Here is a 21,155-nt window from a genome sequence, read left to right as displayed (position 1 = left end):
ACGATTAGTTCTCAGATCATGGGGGCTGGCCATTCGGCCATGCCTGAACCTTTCACTTATGTATTTTCAACGGTGGAGTTTCTGCACACCATAGATTAAGGGTGTGGAGCTCTGCTGTACCTCAAGTTTCAATACAATTACTATTACTTTTTATTCAATTCTCTCTTATTCTTATTCCAAGATATACGTTGCACATCACTTTGATGAATGTGATGATCCGTGACACTCATCACCATTCTCACCTATGAACGCGCGTGATTGACAACCACTTCCGTTCTACCTTAGGCCGGGCGCATATCTCTTAGATTCCCCAACAGAATCTTCGTGGTATAAGCTAGATAGATGGCGGCATTCATGAGGATCCGGAAAGTCTAACCTTGTCTGTGGTATTCCGAGTAGGATCCTGGGAATCCGGAAAGTCTAACCTTGTCTGTGGTATTCCGAGTAGGATTCCGATATTGAATAATTGTGACGAGCTTCAAACTCCTGAAGGCTGGGCGTTAGTGACAGACGCAAAAGAATCAATGGATTCTATTCCAACCTGATTGAGAACCGACAGATGATTAGCCGTGCTGTGACAGAGCATTTGGACCATTTTCACTGAGAGGATGGGATGTAGCTATCAACCAAGGGTGATGCCTCCAGACGATTAGCCGTACAGTGACAGCGCATAAGACCATTTTCCCGAGAGGATTGAAAGTAGCCATTGATGATAGTGATGCCCTACATACAGCTTGCCATGGAAAGGAGTAAGCAGGATTGAAGGGAGAGTGAGTAGTGAAGTAGAGTTTCAAGAGGAACACAGCATCTCCATACACCTATCTGAAATTCCCACCATTGATTTACATAAGTATTTCTATCCCTTTTATTTTCTATTTTATTATTAATTTTCGAAACCATAAACCAATTTAATCTGCCTAACTGAGATTTACAAGGTGACCATAGCTTGCTTCATACCAACAATCTCTGTGGGATCGACCCTTACTCACGTAAGGTATTACTTGGATGACCCAGTACACTTGCTGGTTAAGTTGAACGGAGTTGTGTCCACACATAGCAAAGAGCCACAAGAATAATTCCATATAAAATAAAGAATACAGTACTGTGAGTATCACAATTTCGTCCACCAAGTTTTTGGCGCCGTTGTCGGGGATTGTTCAAGTATGGACAACTGACGGTTCATCTTGTTGCTCAGATCAGGTAATTTTCTTTTCAAAAATCTTTTTCAAAATTTTTCTTTTATTTTTCGTTTTTCAAAACTCTATTTTCAAAAAAAAATTAATAAAAATCCAAAAAAAATTAGAAAATCATAAAAAATCAAAAATATTTTGTGTTCTTGTTTGAGTCTTGAGTCAATTTTTAAGTTTGGTGTCAATTGCATGCTTTAAAAATTTTTCCTTGCATTTTTCAAAAATTCCATGTATTCATAGTGTTCTTCATGATCTTCAAGTTGTTCTTGATAAGTCTTCTTGTTTGATCTTGATGTTTTCTTGTTTTGTGTCTTTTCTTGTTTTTCATGTGCATCTTTGCATTCATATTTTCCAAGCATTAAAGATTTCTAAGTTTGATGTCTTGCATATTTTCTTTGCATCAAAAATTTTTTCAAAAATATGTTCTTGATGTTCATCATGATCTTCAAAGTGTTCTTGGTGTTCATCTTGACATTCATAGCATTCTTGCATGCATTCATTGTTTTGATCTAAAAATTTCATGCATTGAGTATTTTTGTTGTTTTTTCTCTCTCATAATTAAAAATTCAAAAATCAAAAAAATATCTTTTCCTTATTTCCCTCCAAATTTTCGAATTTTGGGTTGACTTGGTCAAAAATTTTTTAAAATTAGTTGTTTCTTACAAGTCAAGTCAAAATTTCAATTTTAAAATCTTATCTTTTCAAAATCTTTTTCAAAAGTCATATCTTTTCCATTTTTTTTCTTATTTTCGAAATTTTTAAAAATTATTTTTTTCAAAAATCTTTTTCTTATCTTTTATATCTAATTTTTAAAAATTAGCTAACAATTAATGTGATTGGTTCAAAAATTTGAAGTTTGTTACTTTCTTGTTAAGAAAGGTTCAATCTTTAAATTCTAGAATCTTATCTTGTAGTTTCTTGTTAGTTAAGTCATTTTAAAAATTAAATCTTTTTCAAAATATCTTTTTTTATTAAAATTTTTTATCTTATCTTTTTATCTTATCCTTCTCAAAATTTTATCTTTTTCAAAATTTGATTTCAAAATATCTTATCTAACTTCTTATCTTCTTATCTTTTTAAATTTTGATTTCAAATCTTTTTCAATCAACTAACTAACTTTTTGTTTGTTTCTTATCTTTTTCAAAACCACCTAACTACTTCTCCCTCTCTAATTTTCGAAAATACCTCTTTCTTTTTCAAAAATTATTTTTAATTAATTAATTGTTTTAAATTTTAAATTTCAAATATATTTCATCTTTAATTTTTTGAAAATTACTAACCCCTTTTTCAAAATTATTTTCGAAATTTCTCTTTTCTTTTCTTCTTCTATTTAATTATTTAATTACTAACACTTCTCTTCACCTCTCTTCATCCAAAAATCCAAATCCATCCTTCTCCATTCTTCTACCCCCTTCTTCTTCTACTAACATAAAGGAATCTCTATACTGTGACATAGAGGATTCCTCTTTCTTTTCTTGTTTTCTCTTTCATATGAGCAGGAACAGGGAAAAAGGCACTCTTGTTGAAATTGATCCAGAACCTGAAAGGACTCTGAAGAGAAAATTAAGAAAAACTAAATTACAACAATCCAGAAACAACCTTTCAGAAATTTTCGAACAAGAGAAGGAGATGGCAGCCGAAAATAATAATAATGCAAGGAGAATGCTTGGTGACTTCACAAAGCCAACGTCCAAATTTGATGGAAGAAGCATCTCCATTCCTGCCATTGGAGCCAATAACTTTGAGCTGAAACCTCAGCTAGTTGCCTTAATGCAACAAAACTGCAAGTTTTATGGACTTCCATCTGAAGATCCTTATCAGTTTTTAACTGAGTTCTTGCAGATCTGTGAGACTGTAAGGACAAATGGAGTTGATCCTGAAGTCTACAGACTCATGCTTTTCCCTTTTGCTGTAAGAGACAGAGCTAGAATATGGTTGGATTCACAACCTAAGGATAGCCTGGACTCCTGGGATAAGCTGGTCACTGCCTTTTTGGATAAATTCTTTCCTCCTCAAAAGCTGAGCAAGCTGAGAGTGGATGTTCAAACCTTCAAACAAAAAGATGGTGAATCCCTCTATGAAGCTTGGGAAAGATACAAGCAGCTGACCAAAAGATGTCCATCTGACATGATTTCAGAATGGACCATATTAGATATATTCTATTATGGTCTATCTGAATTTTTGAAAATGTCATTGGATCATTCTGCAGGTGGATCTATTCACCTAAAGAAAACGCCTGAAGAGGCTCAAGAACTCATTGATATGGTTGCAAACAACCAATTCATGTACACCTCTGAGAGGAATTCCGTGAATAATGGGATACCTCAGAAGAAAGGAGTTCTTGAAATTGATACTCTGAATGCCATATTGGCTCAGAACAAAGTGTTGACTCAACAGGTCAACATGATCTCTCAAAATATGAATGGATGGCAACATGCATCCAACAGTACTAGAGAGGCAGCTTCTGAAGAAGCTTATGATCCTGAGAACCCTGCCATGGCAGAGATTAATTACATGGGTGAACCTTATGGAAACACCTATAACTCATCATGGAGAAATCATCCAAATTTCTCATGGAAGGATCAACAAAAGCCTCAACAAGGCTTTAACAATGGTGGACGCAACAGGCTGAACAATAGCAAGCCATATCTATCATCTTCTCAGCAACAGACAGAGAATTCTGAATAAAACGCCTCTAATTTAGCCAATCTAGTCTCTGATCTGTCAAAAGCCACTTTCAGTTTCATGAGTGAAACAAGATCCTCCATTAGAAATCTGGAGGCACAAGTGGGCCAGCTGAGTAAGAAAGTCATTGAAACTCCTCCCAGTATTCTCCCAAGCAATACAGAAGAGAATCCAAAAGGAGAGTGCAAAGCCATTGACATAGTCAATATGGCCGAATGCACAAGGGAGGAAGAGGACGAAAATCCTAGTGAGGAAGACCTCCTGGGACGTCCCTCAGGCAAGAAGGAGTTTCCTATTAAGGATCCAAAGGAATCTGAGGCTCATACAGAGACCATAGAGATCCATTAAATCTCCTTCTGCCATTCATGAGCTCTGAAGACTATTCATCCTCTGAAGAGGATGAAGATGTAACTGGAGAGCAAGTTGCTCAATATTTAGGAGCTATCATGAAGCTGAATGCCAAGTTATTTGGTAATGAGACTTGGAAAAGTGAACCTCCCTTGCTCATTAATGAACTGGATACTTGGATTCAAAAAATTCTACCTCAAAAGAAACAAGATCCTGGCAAGTTCTTAATACCTTGTACCATAGGCACCATGATCTTTGAAAAAGCTCTGTGTGATCTAGGGTCAGGGATAAATCTTATGCCACTCTCTGTAATGGAGAAGCTGGGGATCATTGAGGTACAACCTGCCTTGTTCTCATTACAATTGGCAGACAAGTCAGTAAGACAAGCTTATGGATTAGTAGAGGACGTGCTAGTAAAGGTTGAAGGCCTTTACATCCCTGCTGATTTCATAATCTTAGACACTAGGAAGGAAGAGGATGATTGCATCATCCTTGGAAGACCTTTCCTAGCCACAGCAGGAGCTGTGATAGATGTCAACAGAGATGAATTAGTCCTTCAATTGAATGGAGACTACCTTGTGTTTAAGGCACATGGCCATCCCTCTGTGACAAAAGAGAGTAAGCATGAAGAGCTTCTCTCAGTTCAGAGTCAAGAAGAGCCCACACAGTCAAACTCTAAGTTTGGTGTTGTGAGACCACAACTAAACTCTAAGTTTGGTGTCAAGACCCCATATCCAAACTCTAAGTTTGGTGTTGGGACTATACAACATTGACCTGATCACCTTGTGGCTCCATGAGAGCCACTGTCAAGCTATTGACATTAAAGAAGCGCTTGTTGGGAGACAACCCAATTTTATTTATCTAATTTTTATTTTATTCTATATTATTGTTATTTTGTGTTTTATTAGGTACATGATCATGAGGAGTCACGAAAAAAATCAGAAAAATTAAAAACAGAGTCAAAAATAGCAGAAAAAAATTTGCACCCTGGAGGAAGCACAGGCTGGCGTTCAACGCCAGTAAGATGCATCTGGCTGGTGTTCAACGCCAGAACAGAGCATCATTCTGGCGCTGAATGCCAGAAACAAGCAACATTCTGGCGCTGAACGCCAGGAATGTGCCCAGAGAAGAAAAGCTGGCGCTGAACGCCAGTAACAAGCATGAAACTGGCGTTCAACGCCAGAAACATGCTTTACATGGGCGTTGAACGCCCAGAATGTGCACCACTCGGTGTTTAAACGCCAGAATGGTGTGCAAAGGCATTTTACATGCCTATTTGGTGCAGGGATGGAATTCCTTGACACCTTAGGATCTGTGGACCCCACAGGATCACCTTAGGATTTGTGGACCCCACAGGATCCCCACCTACCATATTCCCACCTTACCTCCTAATCCTAATTACACTCTCCTAATCCCCATATCACACTTCCCAAAACCCTTCACCAATCACCTCAATCTCTCTTCCCCATCACCTATTCACCACTCACATCCATCCACTCTTCCCCATAAACCCCACCTACCTTCAAAATTCAAAAACATTTTCCCACCCATTCCCACCCTAAATGGCCGAAACTACACTACCCCCTCTCCCTATAAATACCCTTCCATTCTCCTTCATTTTCACACAACTCAAACCCCTCTTCTCCCACTTAGCCGAACCTACCTCTCTCCCTCTCTACCATATTTTCTTCTTCTTCTTCTTCTTCTTCTTTCTTCTCTTGCTCGAGGGCGAGCAATATTTTAAGTTTGGTGTGGTAAAAGCATAAGCTTTTTATTTTTCCATTACCATCAATGGCACCTAAAGCCGGAGTATCCTCTAGAAAAGGAAAAGGGAAGACAAAAGCTTCCACCTCCGAGTCATGGGAGATGGAAAGATTCATCTCCAAGAGCCATCAAGACCACTTCTATGATGTTGTGGCAAAGAAGAAGGTGATCCCTGAGGTCCCTTTCAAGCTCAAGAAAAATGAGTATCCGGAAATCCGACATAAAATCCGAAGAAGAGGTTGGGAAGTCCTAACCAACCCCATGCAACAAGTCGGAATCTTAATGGTTCAAGAGTTCTATGCCAATGCATGGATCACTAGGAACCATGATCAAAGTATGAACCCGAGTCCAAAGAATTATCTCACAATGGTTCGGGGGAAATACTTAGATTTTAGTCCGGAAAATGTGAGGTTGGCGTTTCACTTGCCCATGATGCAAGGAGATGAACGCCCCTACACTAGAAAGGTCAACTTTAATCAAAGGTTGGACCAAGTCCTAATGGACGTATGCGTGGAAGGAGCTCAATGGAAGAGAGACTCCAAAGGCAAGCCAGTCCAACTAAGAAGACTGGATCTCAAGCCTGTGGCTAGAGGATGGTTGGAGTTCATTCAACGCTCCATCATTCCCACTAGCAACCGATCTGAAGTTACTGTGGATCGGGCCATCATGATTCATGGCATCATGATTGGAGAGGAAGTAGAAGTCCATGAGGTCATCTCCAATGAAATCTACAAAATAGCCGACAAGCCCTCCAATATGGCACGGCTAGCTTTTCCTCACCTTATTTGCCATCTATGTTACTCAGCTGGAGTCATCATAGAAGGAGACATTCTCATTGAAGAGGATAAGCCCATCACCAAGAAGAGGATGGAGCAAGCAAGAGAGACCCTTCACAGTTCTCAAGAGATGCATGAGGAAGCTCATCATCAAGAAATCCCTGAGATGCCTCAAGGGATGCACTTTCCTCCCAATAACTATTGGGAACAACTCAACACTTCCTTAGAAGATTTGAGCCACAATGTTCAACAACTAAGGGTGGAACATCATGAGCACTCCATCATTCTCCATGAAATAAGAGAAGATCAAAGAGCAATGAGGGAGGAGCAACAAAGGCAAGGAAGGGACATAGAAGAACTTAAGAACATCATTGGTCCTTCAAGAAGAAGACGCCACTAAAGGTGGATTCATTCCTTGTTCTTTATTTCTTTCTGTTTTCGGTTTTTAATATTATGTTTATCTATGTTTTGTGTCTTTACTTCATAATCATTAGTATGTAACCATGCCTTGAAGCTATGAATAAAATCCATTACTCCTTCACCTCTCTTAAATGAAAAATGTTTTAATTCAAAAGAACAAGAAGTACATGAATTTCGAATTTATCCTTGAATTTAGTTTAATTATATTGATGTGGTGACAATATTTTTGTTCTCTGAATGAATGCTTGAACAGTGCATATGTCTTTTGATCTTGTTGTTTATGAATGTTAAAATTGTTGGCTCTTGAAAGAATGATGAACAAAGAGAAATGTTATTGATGATCTGAAAAATCATGAAATTAATTCTTGAAGCAAGAAAAAGCAGTGAAAAAGAAGAAGCTTGCGAAAACAAAATGGCGAAAAAAAATAGAAAGAAAAAGAAAAAGCAAGCAGAAAAAGCCAATAGCCCTTAAAACCAAAAGGCAAGGGTAAAAAGGATCCAAGGCTTTGAGCATCAATGGATAGGAGGGCCCAAGGAAATAAAATCCAGGCCTAAGCGGCTAAATCAAGCTGTCCCTAACCATGTGCTTGTGTCATGAAGGTCCAAGAGAAAAGCTTGAGACTGAGTGGTTAAAGTCGTGATCCAAAGCAAAAAGAGTGTTGAAAGTAGGACCATTTTCCCGAGAGGATTGAAAGTAGCCATTGATGATAGTGATGCCCTACATACAGTTTGCCATGGAAAGGAGTAAGAAGGATTCAAGGGAGAGTGAGTAGTGAAGTAGAGTTTCAAGAGGAACACAGCATCTTCATACACCTATCTGAAATTCCCACCATTGATTTACATAAGTATTTCTATCCCTTTTATTTTCTATTTTATTATTAATTTTCGAAACCATAAACCAATTTAATCTGCCTAACTGAGATTTACAAGGTGACCATAGCTTGCTTCATACCAACAATCTCTGTGGGATCGACCCTTACTCACGTAAGGTATTACTTGGATGACCCAGTACACTTGCTGGTTAAGTTGAACGGAGTTGTGTCCACACATAGCAAAGAGCCACAAGAATAATTCCATATAAAATAAAGAATACAGTACTGTGAGTATCACAATTTCGTCCACCAATAATCTTTGTTGGATTCTATTGTTGAGGTTATATTTTGCTACTTGGTTTTGAGTTTTTCATGCTTACCTTTTGAAAAATACCAAGTGATGAGAATTGCCTTCGAGCTTGTAACTCTTCTTGAATTACATGATTTGGCCACCATGTGGTTTGAGCCTTATTCTGTAATTAGGCAACCTCTTGATGGATGTTGTGCATTTATCCTAATGCATTGTATTTCTTGATGCTATGCATCCATATATGTTTGACTTGAATGCTTTCATGCTTCTTTAATGCATGTTTTACCTTACAAGTTTACTTAAAGCATCTCAAGTACACTAGGATAAGTGAAGTGCATACTTTTTTTGTGACATAACTTTTCATACTAATGTGTGTTCTAAAAGGGGCCTAATTTAGAACTCACATCCCTATCTTCACTAATGTCGCACTAATTCACTCACTAAATTCTAGTGATTATTACCTCATTCCAACAATGTATGCTTCCTTGCATTTATATCTTCTCATCTTATGGTGTTATATTTTTGTTTTTCATGATGAATGCACCACAAGCAAACATGGAAGTGGAAGAAAGAACACGCAGCAATCCGGAGATTCGCCGTACCCCCTTGCTCATCTTTGAGTGCACCGAGGACGGTGCAAACTTTTAAGTGTGGGGAGGTCGTCCGACCAATCGGCAATTTTGGGTGACAAGTTTCTAATTCCAACGCTTTTGCATTTCATAATTTTTTTAGGTCTTTTAGGATTTTTGTTTCATTTTCTTATTTTTGCATATATATACACAATAAGCTTAGTCAACATAATGAAATTTTCAAGGATTTCTATCTATAGGGCACCAATTGATTTGAGTGAAAAAAATTTTCATAAAACTTGCTTGAATCATATATATTGTGGATCATGTTTTTGAGCTAAGAACACAAGCAAGTGAGATTTGAGCCTAATAGCGTGGTTACATCTTATAACCACTTATTTTTCCTTCTTGTGTGCATTATTCTCTTTCTATGATTGTAATCTTTGATTTGTTTGATTCTTTATGTCCATTATTTTGTGTATTCATGCATTTATATGATTGAGGCCATCATTTCATTAGCTCACTTACCTAAATGGCCTTACCTTTTATCTTCCTTTGTTAGCCAAATTTGAGCCTACGATTAACCCACTTTATTCTTAATTTAGCACATTACAAGCCTTAAAGTGAAAAATAATAAAAGTCCTTATTTGGATCTTTGATTAGCTTAGGCTAGTGTGTGTGAGTACCATTCAAGTGTGGGAACCTCGGGACATTGGGTGAATAAAAAGGTAGTTTTGTATTGTTATTGAAAATATTAGGAATTGGGTACATACTCATGTATTGATCAAATATAAAACCTTATGCATTGATGCTCTTGTATATAGAAAGAAAAAAATGAGAAAAACAAAAGAAAAAATAAAAGAAAAAGAAAAAAAAATATAATAAATGTGAAAAAGAAAAGAAAAAAAAGAAAAAAGAAAGAGAAAGAAGAAAAACAATAAAAAGGGGACAAACAACTTTTTGTATGAAAAGATTATTGTTTGGTTTAGGAACTATACTTGCAACGAGATTTCATTTGTGAAATTCTAAACCATCAAAAATCTAATCATCATCTCTCATGTTTCTAACAGTCTTACTTAAGACTCAAATTTTAAAGGTATTTATTTTAATTTGTGATTGAAATATTTTTGTGGTCACTTTTACTATTCTACTTTCTTTTATTGACAATACCATATTGACACAAGTGTGTACAATTAATTGTGACACTGGTTTACTTTTTTCTAAAATAATTATACTTCTATGTTCCAAATAATTTTTTAAGTTCAAATCTTATTTGCAAATTTTTAATTTCAAAACATTTAATTGTTTAGCCAATTAATCATGAATCGAGCGTTTAAAATCTTTTTAAATCAAATTTTAATCAAATAATTGATTAATAGATTTCTCAGGCTTTACAATATTTCAAGGAATTGAAAGAAAGAAAAAGAGGTGAATGAATAAAGCAGAGAAGAATAGGGGGTGAAAATAGCAATCCAAAAGAAGGGGTGATAATGACATATGTGGAGGAAGAAGTAGTGCTAGAGACTTGAAAAAAGAGATATGATAGAAAAAGATATACAGAGGAGAGATAATGGAGGAGAATAAATAAAGAGTTTAAGAATCTGAAAAAAGGATGACAATAAAGAAGGTTGAAGGGTAAAACTAGAATAAAGATGTTGACTAATAGTTGACATCCAAAATTTAAAAATAAGGACAAAATTAAATTGAATTAAAGGTTAAAAGTTGAAAATTTTTAAAAATATTAAAAAAAATATATTTTTTATCCAATTTTACTACTAAAATGATCAAATTTAACGTCTTAATTGGTCTTCGAAAATATTTTTTATTTTTAATAAAAATATAATTTTAAATAAGTTACTGAATCCAATTTTCATTTTGTAACTAATATTATATTTCAGCCAAAATTATTGTGGTTAGTATTTACGGTATAGTAACTTAAAATATATCATACAAATTAATTAGCCAGATATAAAGTGCATTTAAAGATTTTGCTGTAATTGGAGAAAACAAAACTTAAGATATCATAATCTTGTATGACTGTTTTAATTTGACAATCAAAACTTAAGCAAAAATTAACAATTATGAAAAAAAACTTTTGCTATTATTTTAAAAATTCAACTATAAATTCCTTTTTAAATGTATTCACAAAGGGTAAATAACCAAAGTATAAGATTGATATTATGCTAATGATTCAAACAAGACTAATTCATGATCATATTTGACTCAAAAGTTTGAAAAATAAAATATAATTTTTGTCTTTAATATTTGTGATTTATTTATAAATATCTCTAATGTTTTGTTCTTAGAGTTTTTAATTCATTCAATTTTATTCCTAAAATTTTTAATTTGTATTAAAATTGTCTTTGAAAGTTTTTAATTTGCAACATTTATTACATTATAAAAAATATAATTTTTTATTATAAAACATTCAACTGTTGTTCATAGATATTATTATCCAAGTTTCTTCTATAATCTCAAATGTAATAATATAATATCATAATAATTTTATCTTTTATTAGTAATGATTTAATTTTTATGATGCTCCATGCATCACTCGAACATGGACGCTAGTATACATAATATAAAGTGACATGTAGCATGATCATCTAACATGCCACATGCTTATATTATAGGTTGTCAAATATTAATATTAGATGTGTACATGGTCATGACACATTACTTTGGGTTTATTTGGGTGAGCTTTTAAGAAAATTTTTTTATTCATCAATTATATTTGGGTATAACAATATAAAAATACTTTTTTTATTTATTTATTATATGAAAAACATCTTCTTTTTAAAGAAAAAAGATCTTTTAAAAAAAGATGTAAATTACAGCTTCTCAAAAAGATATTTTTTTATTTTTCTAGTATTTTTACTTTTATTACTAGAAATTTGCCAAACACACTAAAAATAAAAAAAAGATCTTTTTCATTGAAAAAAGATCCTTTTTTTTATCAAAATAATGACACCAAATCCTTAGGGCTTGTTTGGATGAGTTTTTAAAAAAATATCTTTTTTCGACTTATCCTTTTTTAAAAGATCTTATGTAAAAGTAAAAGTAATTTTATGTTTGGATATCTCATGCAAAAAGATCTTTTTATCTATCAATTATGTTTGGGTATAACAATATAAAAGTACTTTTTGGTTTTTTATTACATGAAAAAATCTTTTTTTTTTTAAAAAAAAAATCTTTTAAAAAAAGATGTAAATTACAGTTTCTCAAAAAAGATATTTTTTATTTTTTTAGTACTTTTATTTTTACTATTAAAAATTTGTGAAACACGCTAAAAAAAAATTATTAAAAAAATATATTTTTTTATCAGAATAATAATATCCAATCAAACACTTGATGTAACACACCAATTGACACATGATTGTCAAATTTGATTGTCTGGTATTTGAGATTAAGATCCCGTTTGGGAACAGCAAATCTTTTTTATTTTTTTATTTTTTTTATTTTTAGATTATGAGAAGTTATATCATACGTGTTTGGCATTATTTTTCGAAAACATTTTTAACTTTTGAAAGCTTTTGAAGAGTAAAAAAATATGATTTTTTTTAGAAGTTATTTTATTATTTTCATTAACAAAAGATATTAATATTGTGCTACTTTCATTCTTAGTTTTGTGAAAAAAATATTGGTCCTCCACTATTATTTTTACGTAGTGATCCATCTATTAGAAGTATTGGCCTTCCACCATTTTCACCTAATGGTTCAATATTAAAAATGTATTTGTTATTATTATTATTTTATTATCTATTTTTTTGTGTATAAAAATTATATTTTTTGAGCCATTTATTCAAATGCTATAATTTTAATGTAAGTATTTTTATAATTCTTATATTTTAAATTTTTTTTAAAAGAGTTTATTTAAAAAACTTATTCAAATTGAGCTTAAAAATGTTTATTTTAAGATGTTGAGAAATAAAGAATTATGCTTATAAACTTAAAAATTGTTTTGACACTTCATTTTTCCTTATTAAATTTTTTCATTGGTGATTTAATTACGAATTAATCAAGTATAGACTTGTAGTTATTTTAATAGTGATCATTCAGATAAAGATGCCTGTTTCATTTTTTGCTAAAGATATTTTTATATTGTGTTTTAATTGGTAAAGATATCTTTTGCTAAAGATGCCTGTTTCACATATTATTAAATTCTTCAAAAGATTTTCTTTCCAAAAACAATAAAAAATATTTAATTTAGACTAAAACCAAAAAGATAATAGATTAACTATTAGATTTTTTTTAAATTATTTATATAAAAAAATATATCACATTCATTAATATATATATATATATAACAAGTTCTTAAAATGTTTACAAATAAAAAAATAATTAATTTATATTCGTACAATATATAAATTAATTACTATATTATTATTATATTATAGATTAAAATTCACTAATTTAAATTTTATTTTCATTTTTAATATAAGCATTAGAAATAAATAAATTTTTTATAACAAGATGTAGTGTAACAAAATATATATAATATTAATTAGTTTTTAAAAAATTTTAAAAAAATAGTTTTTTCTAATAAAGTGTTATTAGAAAATTAACATTATAAAAGCTAATTTCACATAATATGATATAATAGGTTATTAAATATATTTAATACAAAACACATTGAATATAAATTTTTATTGAGTTTAAATTTTAAATAATTTTTAATTGAATTTCGAATATTTTTATTTTAAAGAGTTCGAATATTTTAACGTCATCTTTTTCGTATCTTTTTAACACCACCAATTAGTCACACATATAAAAATACCAGAATAATTCTATTGTCATAATTATAATCTAACTTTATAAGCAATACAATACAATGAAACTATATATAAGTAATATAACTAAATTTTATCTACATCTATAGTCACATTTCATAAATAATATAATCAAATTATATTTATATTATATTTAAAATATGAATAAAAATATAAAAAATTATCATGATGGTTATTTTTTTTCATTCATAATTTTTTTATTATTTTTGTTGTGAAAAGTTTAATTATTTTAATAATTAATTATTTTTTAAAAGAGATAATTGAATAGCATAAAAAAGTCTTATTAATTAAGAGTAATTTATTTATATATGATTAAAAAATAATTAAATAATTATATACGGTAAAAAATTAATATTATTAAAAGATAAAATTAAAATTTATTTTAAAATTAAAAATAAAGTTTATTTAAAAATAAAATTAAAAATCATGCTTTTTTTTCTTTTTTTCTAAAATTTATCTACGAGTAATTCTATAAATATTTTATGAAGAATAAAAATATTAAACTCGTACTAAAATTTATTCTAATAAAATTTATTTTTATTCTACTAAACGTTAAATAAACTATTAAAAATAATTTTGTTTCTTCCATTAGAGAAGAATGATAAACTTCCATACTTCTATTAATGTATGGCAATAATTTGGTCTATTATTTTTTAATGTACAAAATAATAATAATAATAATAATAATAATAATAATAATAAACAAGTATGTCATAGTAAAAAAAGAAGCAGGTCACCAAATAATTTATCATCCGAATTATATATGAATCAAATTGATAATATGAGGGCTAACACTACAAAAATCAATAACAAGGTTAGGAACTTACAAAACCTTTCTTAGGCTCACAGAAAAAACGTTTATTGTATGATATATAAAAAAATTATTATATTATTATTACATTATATATATATATATATATATATATATATATATATATATATATATATATATATATATATATAAAAGCAAAAAAAGTCCAACTGTTTTAAAGTAAATATTTTTTTAATATTTGATTAAATGTTCTTGTATTTAGTACTTTTTTTTTACACTTCTTCTTAGTTAAAAATATAATCATTATAATTTTGTAGTTATTATTGTTAGGGGTGTTCACAGATTGGATATAACTGAAATTTCGATCCAATCCGCACAAAACTCATTAGATCGAATTCGATATTCGCACTTTTTATGTTTGGATCAGATATCAAATATATCCATAAAATAAAAAATATTAAAAAATTTTATTTTTATAAAAAAAGTCAATAATTTATTTTGTTTACTTTTTTAAACATATTTACTTCTATCTTATTAGAGTGTGGATCCGATTCGATCCAATCCGATCATCTTACAGATCAGATCATATCCACAAATACGGATAAACACTGTGAATTTATGGATATGATCTAATATATTAACACCTCTAACTACTACTATAAGTTCATTGTTGTAAAAGAATACTTTTTTTATTATAAACCATTATTAGATCTTAATTACCATTAAAACAACTTAATTGTCAACAAAGAGATAATATTTATTGGTCTCTGAAATTATGTTCGTATTTCAATCTAACTTCAAAAATTTTGATTTACTCAATTTAGTCTCCCAACTTAATAGTTATGACTCATATTAGTTTTTTGTCACAGTAGTCTCACAAAATCGTTAACGACATGTTGAGATGGACTAACGACTGTGACATGCGAAATGTAACATCCCTTCCAGCAAAATACCTTGCTTAAGTCAGGGTATTTCCACTAGAAAGAACATTACGTAACCTTCTCTAGTATTAACTATTTAATTATTGAGCCTTTGTATCGAGTTCGCGTTTTAGTTTTTAGAAAATTCCAGAAAATTTTGTTTTTGTTCTTTAAAGACATATATCAAAGGTCTCCAACAAACAATAATCACATAAATATTATTGATAATAATTCTTGTACAAAAGAAACCAAATAAAACTCAAATACAATATACCAAACCTACCCCTCTATATGAAATAAAATCTCAAGGGACAATCAGCGAGGGGATTCTACCAGACCAATTAAAACAATAAAGAAAATCTACTAATCGTTCGCAGCTTCAAATTGCGTCTTCAAACCTGTGTCACTGAAAGGGTGGAAAATTTGGGGTGAGAACCAAACCACATGTTCTCAGTAGAGGTCGAGAATGCCGTGAAAGTAAAGAATAAAGCGCAAATAGTTAATTTCATTCAGAGACATCTAAAAGAAAATTAACCTTCTTTAAAAGTATTAGTTAATTATTCAAAATGCCAGACCCATATTTTCTTTATAAAACTCTTAAAAGTTTCCTAGACTGTATGAATGACTAATTTGTTCCAAGCATAGGTTCATTAAGTCTATGCTGAACCAGCTTAATCTTTCATACTTTACTAAACCTCAAACACAAACCAATCATGGCCTCAGGCCTACGCAATTCAATCAACATCCAATTCACCACAATCCAGTCAATCAGTTACAACCACAAGTAATGAGGTTCAAACACAATCAAGAGCAATTACATCAAGTATAGCAATTAGCAGTTAAACAGAATTATTCACTTAGGCAAACCAATTACAATATACACACCCAAACAATGTCACATAGATGCATATGATGAATGTCTAGTCCTAGTGCAGGCCATGAGCTCATGTGTCGGTTAGCACCTGCATTCCCGACATTTATCCGGTCACGAGTTCACGATTTCCCGGATACGATTTTCCGTTCAAATAGATGCGCATATAATTATTAGCAGCTCTATTGAGACAGCATCTGCTTTCTACTCGCAGGAAATATACTCTTGGGAACGGAAAATTACTCTTGGGTTGCCTCAGGGCTACAGATAAATAAACAATATCTCTTGGATTGCATTGAGCAACAAATAAATAAATAATATCTCTTGGGTTGCATTGAGCAACAAATATATATATAATATCTCTTGGGTTGCATTAAGCAACAAATAAGCAAACAGTATCTCTTGGGTTGCCTCAAGCAACAAATAATCATACAATAAGTACATTACGCTTTCCTTTTTCTTTCATAATTGCAAGTACGCAAGCGGGACAAGACCCACGCCCTTGCCAACAATCTCATATGCCAAATAATCTTTTCTTAAAAGAATCATTGAAGTTATTATCATTAAATAAACCTTAAATATTGATTTTGATTAAGTCCTTATACTTTTATAAAAATTCGGACATAATCTCCTTTGAAAATAGGACTTAGCCACCCTTACGGGTCCCAACCAAACAATTTACCAAACTCTTTTCAACCTTTCCAATATCAATTCAATTCAGAAACAAGCGAATTCCAATATTGAATCAGCCATATAACGCTAAGGTTCATCTTTAATTTTATTAACTCATAACTCTCACTCAAGCATTCTTAACACCCTATCTTCTTTTCTGTTTTTAATATAGCAAATGAACTCGAAATTGCGCAAACTTTATGTCCAGGCGTTCATCTTGAAATAAGCTTTCTAACAAACCAAGGATCATAATTTTCTGGTTTCTCTAGCCTTAGGAATAAAGGAAAAACCAAGACTGCTCTGCAGTGCGTAAAACCAGAAAAACAGCAGCAGCATGTGACATTCAAAATTCAATATAAAATCCAAGTTAAATCCAATGACTTTGAAAATTAATACAGTTCAACTTCACTCATCCAAGTTTCTTTTCCAATTGGTTTCAGGTCAATATCATTTTTAATGAAGAAGTTATATAACCTAGAAGTTGACTAATTTTCTGCAGAGTTCTGTTTTAAAACTTAATGAACTTATCTTCTTCCAAGTCCCATAACTTACTCATTAAAACATGGATAGCCCTGAAATTTAAGTCATATATGCTAAACATACTTAATTTTCACTTCCAATTGGTTGCATCTCAATATCATTCCAGATTTAAAAATTATAAAACCTCAAAGTTACTGACTTAGAAAAACAAAGCTTGACTTTTACTGCATAATACATCTTTCTTTGAAAATCCAAATCTTTAAAACCACAACTCTAACAATTCTAAATTTTTATGAAATTAAAGTATTAGGACCAAAGTTTCATTTAAAATTGGTTCCATCTCAAAATTCAAACTGCAGAATTTCCAATAGAGGAATCAAGTTGCTGCTGTGTTAAACGTTCTGCAGAAAAACCAGATTTGACATCCCCAATTCAAAAATTCACCATAAATCATAAACTTAATGAAAAAGTCTCAAATTTACCAGTTTAGTTCCTTGTATCCCCAAGTTTAACCCAGATTTGGTTCCACGCAATTCCGATAAACACAGAATTAGTTATAGCTTTTCAAAGCTGCTGACTCAGTTTAGAAGTTATGCAGAAAATCAGATTTTAGAATTCAACTTTGGAAAATCATAACTAATTCTCTAATTGATACGAAACCTTAAAAATTGAGTTTTCACAATTACACTTAATATAATTTACTTAACACTTAAATTCTTATCATTTTAGTCACTATAGAGTCACTGATTCACTTTCAAAGTTGCCGTTTATTTTCAAGAGAACCTGATTTTCAGCAAACCATTTAGTATTCAAAATCTAACCCTTCAATACCCCTCAAAACCAATTCCAAATCAACCACCAACCAAACTCATTAACATTTCCATATACCAAATAACAACTCAATGGCAACAAATCCAACATAACCCATTAAAATTCAGGAATTCTCAACAATTAATCATCAAACAATTCCCAATCCACATAATCAATCAATATCACTAATCAACAATTCCAAATCACAATTTCAGCCACAATTCAATATTCACATAGTCAATCAACTACTTACAGGTATTAAATCTATTTGCAGTTATTCAATAAACCTTGTAGGCATTCTTAAATTGAAATCGTTTTAAACCCCCTACCTCGATGTCGCGATTAAAAGAACCCGGAGGCTGGATTATAGCGAGGCAGCTGGCTGGACCAATACTAGCTATGCAACAGTCTCAATCAAGATAGCAGTGGCGTTAGCTCCCACAACAGTGATCATGGTTGCAACGAAGCGAAGATTTCAAATTCAATAGAATCGAAAGCAGAAGCGGCTCTGGAAATTTAGAACAGAGCACAAGCCAAATTTGAATTAAAACAAGAACAAGCAGTTTAATAAGAAATCGGCAGAATAGAGCGTGCAATTGGAGCAGAAATAAGGGGAAAAGGCTAACCCAGGCCAATGGATGTTGAACCTAAGTATAGCGGAAGCAGGGCAGCAGCGATTCCTAGCAGCACCCCGCGGTGGTTCCGGCAGCAGCAACACCCCGCCAGTGGCTCCATCGAGACAAGCTCCAACAAACATAACATAGTCAAGAGCATCAGGGGTAGATACTGGGTATTTACAGAGCAGTAAAGGTTCAGAGATGGTGGTTCTCATGGCTAGGGTTTGGTGGTGTGGCGGTCAGAAAGCGGCGACGGTGGCTGTGTTCATCACCGGCAACGCCTCTTCCTTCCCTTCCCCTGTCCTCTCCTTCTCATCCTCTGGCTCCCTTTGGTTCGGACTCTCCCTCTCCGTGACTCCCACTCTAATTTTGGCTTCCCCTTTTATTTTGCTGTCAACGTATATATGATATACATTCTTTTGAAGATAAATGGTAAGAATGGGTAAACGTGGGGTTATAAGGAGGAGATGAGTATACCGGTGCGTGTGTGTGTTTAATTGGTTAGGAAGGACACGTATTAGATACTAACAGTACGTATAATAAGAAACATAAGACTAAGAAAAATATATATATTTACGAGTAATTTAACAATTTTACAAAACATTTATGAGAGGATAACAATTTAGAATTTAAATATAATGCTATAAAAATTACTTTTAAAGCGCATAAGATTTTATTTATCAATATATCAATGAGCTCAAACAATTATTTTTAATTTAAATTATAGAATAAGCATATTAATTACATTTTATAAAATATAGTTTAAACTTAATACTAATTATTCAAATTAAATGATATAACTTTTTATTATTTTTCTATCACCGAAACTTTAATTTCAATTTACAAAATGTCTATTTATGATAAAATTACTTAAATTAAATATATAATACTTCCATTACTAAATTTTATTTCCAAAGCATATGAAATAACCAATTATAAAAATTACATAAGAATATTGATTAACTTAAACTCCAAATATTAATAAAACTAATTTAATTATTCTTAATTGATTAATTTATAAAATAAGATATCAAGTTAATAAAATAAATCGTAACCCTTTCAGAATAAAAGTTACTTGAATTAAATTATACAATCCTTTCTAATTTTTCAATTACTAAAATTATACAAAATATTCCATTATAGAAAATTACTTAAGAATCTTATTTGATTTAAAACGAAATTATCTCCGAATCTATTTAATTATCTCTAATAAAATAATTTCTAAAATTATAAAGTTTAAACTTAATAAAATAAAATCACAATTTATTCATAATTAGATTTTCAAAAATGCAGGATGTTACACGAAATTGTGATCACTACTTTTCACAACTCAAATAATCCCTAGTAATGGCCCCAAAGACTTGGTGCTCAATACCATGGCATAAACACAACTTCGCACAACTAACCAGCAAGTGCACTGGGTCGTCCAAGTAATAAACCTTACGCGAGTAAGGGTCGATCCCACGGAGATTGTTGGTATGAAGCAAGCTATGGTCACCTTGTAAATCTCAGTCAGGCAGACTCAAATGGGTATAGATGATGAATAAAACATAAAGATAAAGATAGAGATACTTATGCAATTCATTGGTGGGAATTTCAGATAAGCGAATGGAGATGTTTTGTCCCTTCCGTCTCTCTGCTTTCCTACTGTCTTCATCCAATCCTTCTTACTCCTTTCCATGGCAAGCATTATGCAAGGGTTTCACCGTTGTCAGTGGCTACCTCCCATCCTCTCAGTGGAAATGTTCAACGCACCCTGTCACGGCACGGCTATCCAGCTGTCGGTTCTCGATCATGTCGGAATAGAATCCAGTGATTCTTTTGCGTCTGTCACTAACGCCCCACAATCGCGAGTTTGAAGCACGTCACAGTCATTCAATCATTGAATCCTACTCAGAATACCACAGACAAGGTTTAGACCTTCCGGATTCTCTTGAATGCCGCCATCAATTCTAGCCTATACCACGAAGACTCTGATCTCACGGAATGGCTGGCTCGGTTGCCAGGCGAGCGCTCGGTTGTCAGGCGATCAACCATGCGTCGTGTATCAGGAATCCAAGAGATATTCACTCAATCTAAGGTAGAACGGAGGTGGTTGTCAGTCACACGTTCATAGGTGAGAATGATGATGAGTGTCACGGATCATCACATTCATCAAGTTGAAGAACAAGTGATATCTTGGAATAAGAACAAGCTGAATTGAATAGAAGAACAATAGTAATTGCATTAATACTCGAGGTACAGCAAAGCTCCACACCTTAATCTATGGTGTGTAGAAACTCCACCGTTGAAAATACATAAGAACAAGGTCTAGGCATGGCCATGAGGCCAGCCCCATGATCTAAGATA

General features: G+C 32.1%; 1 long non-coding RNA gene across 1 annotated transcript; it reads right to left on the bottom strand.

Annotated features, from left to right (window-relative positions):
• Positions 1-15,550: 15,550 nt before the first annotated feature.
• LOC130959817 (uncharacterized) lies at positions 15,551-19,214 on the bottom strand. Its single transcript, XR_009078866.1, has 3 exons — positions 18,816-19,214; positions 18,519-18,697; positions 15,551-15,762 (listed from the first exon to the last, which is right to left on the bottom strand). It is a non-coding gene; the product is annotated as an uncharacterized LOC130959817 (long non-coding RNA).
• Positions 19,215-21,155: the final 1,941 nt, after the last annotated feature.

The sequence above is a fragment of the Arachis stenosperma genome, chromosome 2 (genome assembly GCF_014773155.1).
Source record: "Arachis stenosperma cultivar V10309 chromosome 2, arast.V10309.gnm1.PFL2, whole genome shotgun sequence".
Classification (NCBI taxonomy): Eukaryota; Viridiplantae; Streptophyta; class Magnoliopsida; order Fabales; family Fabaceae; genus Arachis; species Arachis stenosperma.
This window is presented reverse-complemented; position numbering and strand designations above follow the sequence as displayed.